Source organism: Dasypus novemcinctus, chromosome 11 (assembly GCF_030445035.2).
Source record: "Dasypus novemcinctus isolate mDasNov1 chromosome 11, mDasNov1.1.hap2, whole genome shotgun sequence".
Lineage (NCBI taxonomy): Eukaryota > Metazoa > Chordata > Mammalia > Cingulata > Dasypodidae > Dasypus > Dasypus novemcinctus.
Window position 1 is genome coordinate 1221103 of NC_080683.1, and position 11315 is coordinate 1232417.

Consider the following 11315-nt stretch of genomic DNA (forward strand, 5'->3'; position numbering starts at 1 on the left):
AACCATAATGTAAACCATGGATCACCCTTAGTAGCTACATTTCAATATTGGTACATCAGGTGTAAAAAATGTACCATCCACATATAAAAAAGTTATTAATATGGGAAGGGGTAAAGGGGGAAAGATGATGGTTATATGGGAGTCCCCTGTTGTAGTAGTTTGATATAATTGATGGATTCCAAAAAGAAATATTGGATTATGCTTGGAATCTGATCTGTACATGGGCATGATTGAATTATGTTTAGGGCATTGAGTCCCCACCCCTTGATGGGTGGGGGCTCACAGATAAAAGGCACGGTGAAGAACAGAGTTTGGGATTTCTGATGTTAGAGTTTGATGCTGAAGACCTGGAAAGTCAGCACCCAGAGGAAAGGGAAGCCAGCACCAGGAGGGAACCTTGAACCCAGAAAAAAGCAAGCCCCAGGAACATAGGAAACCCTGAAGCCAAAACCCTCGCAGACATTGTGAGACATCTTCCTCCAATAAGCTTTAGTGAGGGAAGTAATTTCTGCTTTATGGTCTGGTATCTGTAAGCGCCTACCCCAAATAAATACCCGCTATAATTCTCAGCAGATTTCCGGTATTTTGCATCAGCACCCCTTTTGCTGACTAATACACCTGTATTCTGTATGTGACTTTACTGTGACCTAAAACTTCTTTGAAGACAAAATAAAGAAAGAAAGACACTGGAGGAATGGAAGAAAATAAGATCACTGTACATGCAGGATGATATATATTACAGTGATGAAAGGAAAAACATACAAAAGTTTTAGAAAATAGTTTTCATTGTATTTTTAATATCCCAATTTTTAAATTTTAATTTCTCTAAATTATTATGTATTTTATTTCTTACATTTAAACCTATCGTTATTTCATTTTCCTGTTAATTGTACATGGTGATATCCTTGGCTTCATTTTTAAGGAAGTTTTGGGTCACAGAAGGGTTTCAACTATGGTAGGGGAGGAGCATTGGTGTGGGGTGTCAGTGTGGGGGATATATGGGAGGAAGCTCACCCAGGCATACATATAAGGCATAAAATGTATTTTAGTGTTCGTGGGGCATTTTTATAGTGAGTGGAGATTCACACAATAACTAAAGAATATCAAATTCCCATTGTGGGGAGCTCTGCCACTTTCTCTAATGGAACAGCAAGAATCCCCCACTAGTCACAGAGGCAATCGCTAGTGAAGGAGGATGGTCCATTGATGGGCCCTTGATATTGATGACTATGTTTGTGAGCCTTCACTCTTGAAATTGAAACTTAGCCTACTATTGTAGGGTGCCTAAGAGTTAGCTAGTGGGAACCACCCTGTGCTCAAAGGTGGCCTCTCTCTAAGCCAAACTCAGCATATAAATGCAATAACTTCCCTCCAGCATGCTTTATGACTCCCAGGGATGAGTAAACTCATGGAAATGAACTCTGGAGTATGGATTACTAAGAAATGGAATGAGGGCTGAGAATGGGAGCTGATGACTGATGTATGTAGCGATATAATTAGGTTAACTGTAATAGAGTGGAAATGAACAGGGTTGAGAGTAACACGTGTAACACATTATAGTAATGCTCAGAGTGAATATTATTGCTTGAATGCTCAAATCAGAAAATAAGCACCTCAAATCAGTAAGTTAAACTTCATCTTAAGATAGTAGTAGAGAAAAGGAAACAGTCCAAAGCAAAGAGAAGAAAGGAAATAATAAACATCAGAAAGGAAACCAATGAAATACCAGAAAACCAATAAAAAGCAATATTATGTTGAAAAGATCAATAAAATAGTCAAATCTTGAGATCAACTTAAGTAAAAGAGGACTAAATTACCAAAACCAGGAGAAAGGATGGGAACATTACTACTAAGACTATGGAAGCAAAACGATTATAAGCAAAAATTGTCCCAGTGGGTCACTAGGGGTAAAAGCGAGCAGTTCCACTCCCATTTTCACCCCTTGATTTCTGGACCCATGGATTCTGGTTGTGGGAGAAACAGCACCATAAAGTGGATGCTGATTTAAAGCATACACAGCCTCCTGGAGAACATTGCCTCAGCCGTGCAAGGTACTGCCAGCTAGTTGGCACTGTTAATGAGTCTTTGACAGGCCATTCCACCATTCTATTAGTCCAGCTGCTTCAGCTGCTGGGGAACATGGTAAAACCAGGGAATTCCATAGGCATGTGCCCATTCCCACACATCATTTGCTGGAAATTAGTTCCTTGAGCAGAAGCAATGCTGTGTGGAATGCCATGGTGGTAGATAAGACATTCAGTAAGTCCACGGATGCTAGTTTTGGAAAAGCCATTGCACGTAGGAAATGCAAACTCATATACAAAGTATGTGTCTACTCAAGTTAAAACAAATTGCTGCCCCTTGCACGGTGGAAGTAGTCCAATATAGTCAACCTGCCACCAGGTGTCAGGCTGGTCACCTCAAGGAATGTTGCCATATAGGGGGCTGAGTGTGGGTCTCTGCTGCTGGCACATTGGGCACTCAGCAGTGGACATAGCCAAGTCAGCCTTGGTAAGAGGAAGTGCGTGTTGCTGAGCCCATGCATAACCCCCATCCCTACCTCCATGGCCACTTTGTTCATGAGCCCACTGGGCAATGACAGGAGTGGCTGGGGAAAGAAGCTGAGCATTAGCCACAGACTGGGTCATCTATTCCACTTGATTATTAAAATTTTCCTCTGCTGAAGTTACTCTCTGGTGGGCATTCACATGGGACAAAAAATTTTCAGGTATTTTTCCCACTGATAAAGGTCAATTCACATAACTCTTCCCCAGACTTCCTTCTCACCAATTTTCCAATCATGCTTCTTCAAAGTCCCTGGCCATCCAGCCAAACCATTGGCAACAGATCATGAATCAGTGTACAAATGCACCTCTGGCCGTTTCTCCTTCCAAGCACAATGAACAGCCAGGTACACTGCTCCAAGATCTGCCCACTGGGAGGATTTGCCTCACCACTGTCCTTCAGTGATGTCCCAGAAAGGGGCTGCAATGCTGCAGCTGTCCACTTTTGGGTGGTACCTGCATATTGTGCAGAACCATCTGTAAGCCAGGCCTGAGTTTTCTCTTCCTCAGTCAAATGATTGTAAGGGACTCCCCAAGAAGCCAAAGCTGTGGGCTGGGAAGGAGAAAGTGACATGGCAGCGGTGGTGATCATGGGCATTTGGGCTACTTCCCCATGTAACTTTCTCATGCATTCACGACCCACTCAAGCCCTTCTCATATATACCACTTCCACTTTATTATGGAGTGCTACTATGCCCTCTTGACTTAATGGTTTGGTGGGTCATGATAGGCAACTCAGGTCTCTTGGTAACTTGATGGCCCATAGTTAAGCATTTGGTCTCTACTAAGGCCCAGCAGCAGGCCAAAAGCTGTTTCTCAAAAGGGGAGTCATTATCTGCAGAGGATGGGAGGGTTTCGCTCCAAAATCCTAAGGTCAGTGTTGTGATTCACCTATAGGGGTCTGCCAAAGACACCGGACAAAATGATGATGAAGGACAACTGTCATCTGAATCAGAGTATTTACAACTGCAAGCAAAACAGCCCTTTCCATCTGCCCCATAAGATCTAAACCGCCTGAAATCTGAGACAGAGTGGGCATCAAAACACCAAAAAATGTACGGTGTAGGAAAGAACCAATTAAGGTGGTCAGTAACCATGTACAAAGTAAACATTAATATTGTAACAATGGAAGAACATGTAACATTGATGCAAAGATAGTGCTTAGCAGAGGTTCTGAGGGGAGGGGCTGGGAATACTAGGTAGAAAATAGGGCATTTTTAAGGCATTGGAATTAAGTGTAAACTGCAGTGTAAACTATTGACCTTGGTTAGTAGTAATGCTTTAATGTTTTATTCATCAATTGTAATAAATGTACCACACAATTGTAAGACGCTACTCAGAGGGAAACTTGTGGGACGGGGAGGGGTGGGTTATAAGCAAATCCCTCATACTTCTGATGAAATTTTTAAAAATATTATCCTTACAGAACACTTATCAAAAACAAAATGTTTATGAAAACCTAAACAGATGAAAATAACCTGTGGTAACAGTTTGCACTTATTATCAATAGACCTTCTACAAACTAAAAGAAATACATCCAACACAAATTGGAGCAAACATCACAAGTACCAGCCGCATGCAAAGCACCATATCCCTAACATTAGGAAAAAGACAAAGAACAGCAGTCATTACCATTTCTATTCAACAGTGCAATACAGGTCTTTACAATGGCGATTAAAAAGTTAAAAAAGAAATGTGTTTTAAAGCTTGGAAATCATGTGCACAATCATCATATAGCCGAAGAAATCCTCTGAAATCTCCTACTGAATTATGAGAATCAAGGAGGGGGTAAGTCTGTCTGTTAAAACATCAATCAACCAAAATACTTTGCATGCATAAAGAGTAATTTAGTATGAGGATATTTCAGTGTATGGAATATTTCTGTGATTTAGCCTCTGGGTTTTGGCATATTTTGACCAAAATGTACTCAAATTCATTAAAAGTTCTTCGTATTGGGAATCAAAATTCAAAACACAATAATAAATATTTTTCTGTTTTCTAAAGTCTTCCACTATGTAGTACTCTAAATTTCCAGAGTCTCCCCTTATGAAAGATCAGGCAGAACAATTCTAATGCCCTAAAACTGTCCTTTGTTCCCCCAACCCCAGCACCTATGGTACCCACTGTTTCACTTTCTGAAGAGTATGACTCATAATTACTTGCAATAATATTGAGTACTTGACATAATTGTCTCTTTTCTTTTGTTAGACACTGCCTATGTTCTCGAGAGTCTCTTGCCCCTCTATTTGAGAAGATAACATGACTCCCCCGATTGGGATTTAATATTTTCTTGCTTATTGTGTGGGTCTCCACCCACTGAGATAACACATAATGACAAGATGAGCACTTACATATTCCAGAGAAACCTGCCCCAGGTACTACCTCTCCTATATGCCACTCACATCCAATACTTACACCAGTAATCTTCCCCTGCCATATTTGCTAAAAGAATATTCCCAACATTGTAGTTTTAAGCACAGATCTGCAAATCCCCAGAGTTCATCTGTTCCTTCCCTCGACCCTCCTCCCAACCCATGGATAGTCCAAACCCCCACTCTACCCAACTCACAGACCAGCACGGCTGATCTCAATATCATCACCACACCACTGTCATCCTCATCCCCTGTACAACTACACCCTTCCACCTTATCCTAGTTACTGCCCTATGGGCATAGGCTCACAACCCCTATTCCCTCTGTGTCCCCTGGAGACACTAGCTCCATGAGACTGCTCAAACTGCTTAATTCAAATCAGTGAGGTCATGCAATATTTGCCCTTCAGTGCCTGGCCCACTTCACTTAACATGAGGTTATCAGGATTCATCTAGGTTATCCTGTGTGTTAATGCTGCATTGCTTCTTATACCTCAGTAATGTTCCATGGTATGTATACACCACTGTTTGCTTATTCATCCTTCTATTCATGTGCACGTGGGTTGCTTCCATCTTTTGACAATAGCGAATAACGCTGCTATGAACATTGGTGTTCACAGATCCGTTCGTGTCCCTGCTTTCAATTCTTCCTCTTATATACCCAGAAGTGGGATTGCTGGAGCACATGGCAGTTCTGTAGTTAGCTTGCTGAGGAAATGCCAAACTGTCCTCCACAAGGGCTCCACCATTCTCCACTCACACCATCAGCTAATGAGGGATCCCTTTCCTCCACATGCACTCTAACTTATATTAAAGCAGTTTTCAGAAAAATGTATTTCACTTCTATTTATATAGCGGGGAATCATACATGGATAATATTTATTTTTAAAATGAGTCAATTGTATTAATACGTATTAACAAATCATTCAATTAATCCAAAACATACAATCAGTGGTATTTGGTATAATTACAAAGTTGTACATTCATCACTTCAATCATTATTAGAGCATTTCCATGATTTCAATAGTAATAATATTAAACAAAAAAGACACCCTGTGCCAGCAACTACATAGCAACCATCTACCTACAATCTGCAGACACACAAACCGCAGTCCCACAACAACCAGACACATGCAAGACATTCCCTTGCCTAATGGATATACATGGTAACAATCTCACAAATGCAAGGAAGCCTGAAGAACCTCTGACACTAATTATATATTTGCCAGAACTTCCAATGTACACTCAGAGTCCCTTGTACAAAAAATATGAGTTTATATGGTTATGAGTCTCCAAAACAGAGTCAGGAGACCATCAGAGGGGTCACTCTTATGCATGCCTCAGCAGGGTCCCAGAGACAGCCAAAGTAGATACAACCTCAGGTATTGGTTCTTCTGAGGGCTCCAGAGACCTCGAGGTTCTATGGTCATGGCAATGGAGTTCAGTGCCATGTCTGTTGGCTCTACTTTGGAGTTTGTGTTCCTGAGTGGGATGGAGTTGAACCTGAGTTCGGAAGCCAATCCTGTTACTTTTACTGGACCTGTGGTTGGCACTGGGGTTTGGAGTATGCTCAGGGGACCTGAATCCCTGGACTGTCCATGTGATAGCCAGGCCCTTAGCCTCAACAGACCTGCAGCTCCTAGCCTCTATTTAAATGAACTTACACCAGCCAGCAAACAGGGAGGTGAAGAAGGTCAACCACCACACCAGGGAGCCAAGAGGGCCTACAACTGCAAGCAGGAGAATTGCATCCATCATCCATGTGGAATCTAAGTCCCATCTCAATATAGAGGTGGAGTGGACATAACCATCCCAGGGACCACAGGATGGAGGAATAGAGTATGCATGAGAGTGGACTTACTGATATTCTATTCTGGAATTGTTGTGATTAGTAATGGAGGAAAATGTAGCATTAATGTGGAGGAAGTGGCCATCGTACCTGCTGAGGGAAGAGAGAGGGAAGAAGAGATAAGATGTGGGGGCAGTTTCACAACTTGGAGTTATGCTGGGTGGTACTGCAGGGACAGTGGCTGGACATTGTAGGTCCTGCTCTGGCCCACTGGGTGGACTGGGTTAGAGTGTAAACTGCTATGTAAACCACAGTCCATGTGGTGCAGCAGTGCTCCACAATGTATTCACCAAGTGCAGTGAATGTGCTTTGATGATGAAAGAGGTGTTGATGTGGGAGGAGTGGGGTGAGGGGGTGGGGACTATATGGGCACCCCATTTTTTTAAATGTAACTTTAAAAATATATTTATATAAACCCCACAATTCCCAGTAAAAAATAATCTTTAGTACAAAAACACAATCTCTAAACATCCATGGACAAACAAGCACTTAGTAGTAAACATATTCTCATATCCCATAAAAAATACACCAAAACTCACAAAACCCCCAAATCAATCCCATAGGCTCTGACAACAACCAAATGCATTCAAGATAAACTCAGATATTACCAAGTACTTAAGGAACAGTCAGTCCCCCAAATCCTGTGAACACACATCTAGGTATGATGCCTCAGAACCTGAAGACAAAGAGCAACTTTTCCACATTCTCCTAAATCTCACACACGACAGCCCCTCTTTCAGCTAAATGGACACAATAACCTCACACCCCAAATACAAACTCACACAAGCCTCCATCTTGACAAACTATGACAGAATGTGCCCACACACCCTGATAATATGTTCACCTTCACAAACCCAGCCCCCCACAAAAGCCAGTCACTCCTCTACAAATTTGGCCCACACACACACACACACACACACACAAAAATGCCCTGAACTTCCACCCAGGCAGTGTGAGCACGTATTTAATGCCTATGCTCTGAATAGACACAGACCCAATTCGCACCTCATGAAGAGACACATATACGATATCTCATTTTACCCTCAAAGTAAACAGAGCCACCCCAAAACACACATATGCAAAAGTTTCCAAAGTGGTCCACTGTGCTGCTAGGCAGAATATTTGCTGTTCCTTTCTACAGTGTCTTTGATGAGAAAATACTACAATCTCCTCCCTGTTCAACCCAGAAGTGGCCATTTGACTTGCTTTGTTCCATGAATACCCACAAATTACTAATGGCCAATCCTCCAATGAATGCATTAGAAGGGTAAACATAGACTTGTGAATTAACACACACTCCAGATTTCACCTGAGCTCCCTGCATTCTCCAAACCTGTAGAATCTACCTACAAACTCCCTGAATTTTCATATAAGTTGTCCACAGCCCTAGGACACCCAGCCCACAAGTCTTCATGTACATACAGAAGCCTCCAATACCACCCCACACATGTATTTACCATCTAAACTTCACTCTGACACACCCGTGGTCCCCATCTTTTGAATTCACATACACTACTGCAGCTTATATACACAGAAACTCCCATCTCCATAAATACACCAACATTCACACAACCTGGAAAACACACACACACACTCAGAATGCATGGAGGGGTGGGCTGGTTAAGTGAGAACCTCTTATATTTTTAAATGTAATATTATTCATAATATATGTATCTTCAAGAAAATACATTAAAAAATAATGCCTATAAAGCAATGGCTCTGAGCCTAAAAAGGGATGCATTTTGTGGGCCACAGATCTCTCTGCATCTGCACAGAAGGCCTCCAGTCTCTAGTAGATGGAAATGTAGGTGGGAGACAGCCTAGATGACAGCACCTGCAGAGATTGTCAGGACAGGGAGCCACTTTCTGCAGGCCTTGTCCTTTCCCAGGAGGCTCAAAATCCATTGCCTGATGGAAGCATGTGAGAAACATCTGGATAACTCAGTTCAACTGAAGAAATGGCAGGCTTTCTAGAGCCACATTCCACCTGGCCAGCTGAGACAGTTTTGGGGTCTGTCACAATTCGACTACTCCCTCTGCCCATACCCATTTACCTATCTTTTTATAGAGATTCTTTACTAACCATCTTGTTCAATAATCTCTGAATCCCAGATTGCATTTTAGAGATTCAAACAGATACATCCCATTTCTTCACTCAACAATTATTTGTGGAGCATCAATGTCATGGTAAAGATGCTTCATGCAGGTCTTGCATAACAGTGCAGGAAACCAGATATAAACAAATATCTCTAGCCTGGACTCACATGGAAACTGATTTTCTGAAATGTACATTCAGCAATGAGATTTAGTGCTATAATCCTAGTGGACTCTGCAGATAGAAACTGGGGAATGAAAATAAGGTTGAGTGTTAAAAAACCCGTGATTGAAAATGTAAGAGAAGAATGGAATGCTCAAGGAGAGAGTTAATTTCCTCACATAAAAATAGTTACCCTACACTGGAATCCACTTCCTGGGGTATCTGCATCTGGGCACTGAGGTTCAAGATATTTTCCAGGTATACCACTTATCAATTGCCACAATAGTGCAGATAAACAAACTACTGCAAAGCTCAAGTGATTACAGCCATAGGTGTAGATTTCCCTCAGGTGTTTGAGGGTGGGGGTTTGCAGCTTGGCTCTTCTGGAAGTTCTCCTCTGATCTAGGCTCCTTCACATGTCAGGGTTGACTAAAGAAAAGCAGTCTGGCCCACATCTCACCCTCAGGAGGAGAGCATGAGCACATGCACCTGTCACTGGCTGATGTGCAAGGGGAAGACCGAGAATCAGGTCCCAGAGGCAGAGCAGGATGCACTGCAGTGTGACAAGGGGAAGGGCAAGGAGGCCTGGAGGGAAGCACTCTGTCATTTGCCTTCTGCCACAGGTAGCTGTGACTTCTAACCCACCAAGTTTGGAAGGGACTGTTACTGCATGTTACTGCACTCTGACCCTGGGAGGCAGCCAAAAACACATTCTTGGGTCATCTAATCCTTATTCAGCAAACACTTCTTTGTGGCATCTTTTGTGCAAACACTGTGAAGGCTGCTGTGTAGAATTCAGAGCTGAATGGGTCAGGTCCCAGTGCTAGAGGACTGAAATCACATAGAGGGTTTTGTAATTAATTTTGTTTGGAATCAGAATGGACTGTATAAGGGGACTGGGCAGTTGTGTTCTACCTAGTAAAAGTAAGAAGGAACTTTTTTATGAGAACTCACAATATGCCAATAACAGCTCCTATAAATCTATAATTTTTACAGCTCTACAGAGCTAGCAGTGTTATCCTCATTTCACAAATAATTGAGACCTGGCTCAGAGGGGGAAGACCATTGAAACAGTTGTAAAGGGCAGGGAATCAACATGGGGGAACCAAATTTGAGCCAGGCTTTCTGGAAGTAGAGGCTCTGCTCTAGCCCTAACCCCAGGCTCCCTCTTGATTGTGTTCCCTGAAGCTGGGGAAGGGTAGAATGCAGAGAAGGCACCCACTATAGGAAGGACAGCTCAGGTTCCTCCCTGGGACGGAGCTACCTCCAACAATGCTGGCCCTCCAAGGTCAGGACCTCTCCATCAAGGCCTTTTCCAGGTGACCCCTCTCAACAGGGGCAGCAGTTTCCTCACCTGGAGGGTACTCTCATCTCCCGCTGCTGCTTCCCCTTCTGCCATGGTTAGTTCATGCTAGGGCTGCCTCCAGCCACATCTGTCCCAATGTTTCAGCAGGTTTCTGAACTTTATGGTTTCTAGATGCCCAATGATGAGATACTGGGTTTGCTTTAATACCCATTTGTCATCTGGGGCCATCATATTAAGATATATTTGCTGATGGAAGGATGGGTAAGCAGGGAACTTGACCTGCAGCCAGAACCTAGACTGGTAAGCTCTAGGCTGATGATACCACAGGGTTTCCTGCTTGAGGAAGCAGCAGCCAGAAGGTGAGTCTGGGAAAAGGGGAGGTGTGGCTATTAGGGTTAGGGTTGGGGTTGGGGGGTCTTCTCATCCCTCACATGCTCTGTCCACCTGCTACTGCAGAACGAAACCTTGTTCTGACCTCACCCCAGATGCCTGGCCTCTGTCAGGCCTTGTCTGGGCTCCATCCAGCATGCTCTGCTTTCCACATCTGCAGGTCCTCGACCTCCTTCCTTGGCTCTTGGAACACAACCTCCACCTTCAGTCCCACATTCCTGCAGCAGAAATCAGAAAGACTTCCTTTTAGGAGCAGTTTCCCAGTGGTGGCAAAATAACCTTCAGAGTCTCCTCAGACCTTACCAGTGCATTACAGCAGGGCCCATGTGACCCCATGCCCTGGTGTAGAATTTGAAGGGAAAAGGGCCTGTCACCAGCCTTTGGAGAGTAGAAGAGTCTGGGGCATCAGGGAGCCTGGCCATAAGGGCCACTCAGTGAAGACCTGAGATGGGAAGAGGAGGGAAGACATGTTCTGCCCCCAGGTTGAGGGCTGTTGCCTCCGGGCCTCAATCTTCACATCCAACATGGGGGCAGCAATGCCAGGCTGGGGTCTGCAGCCCTCAGATCGTGCTCCATCC

At 43.4% G+C, this 11315-nt stretch overlaps 1 long non-coding RNA gene across 2 annotated transcripts in view; it reads right to left on the minus strand.

Annotated features, from left to right (window-relative positions):
- The window catches only part of LOC131280347 (uncharacterized), a 42136-nt gene extending 31182 nt beyond the window's left edge, over positions 1-10954 (minus strand). Inside the window, exon 1 of one of the 2 annotated variants that reach the window (XR_011650027.1) lies at positions 10828-10954. This is a non-coding gene — a long non-coding RNA (uncharacterized lncRNA). Of the gene's footprint in view, positions 1-10822 lie in introns of both variants that reach the window. The other variant, XR_009187830.1, reaches the window with a different exon arrangement.
- Between the last annotated feature and the right edge of the window lie 361 nt (positions 10955-11315).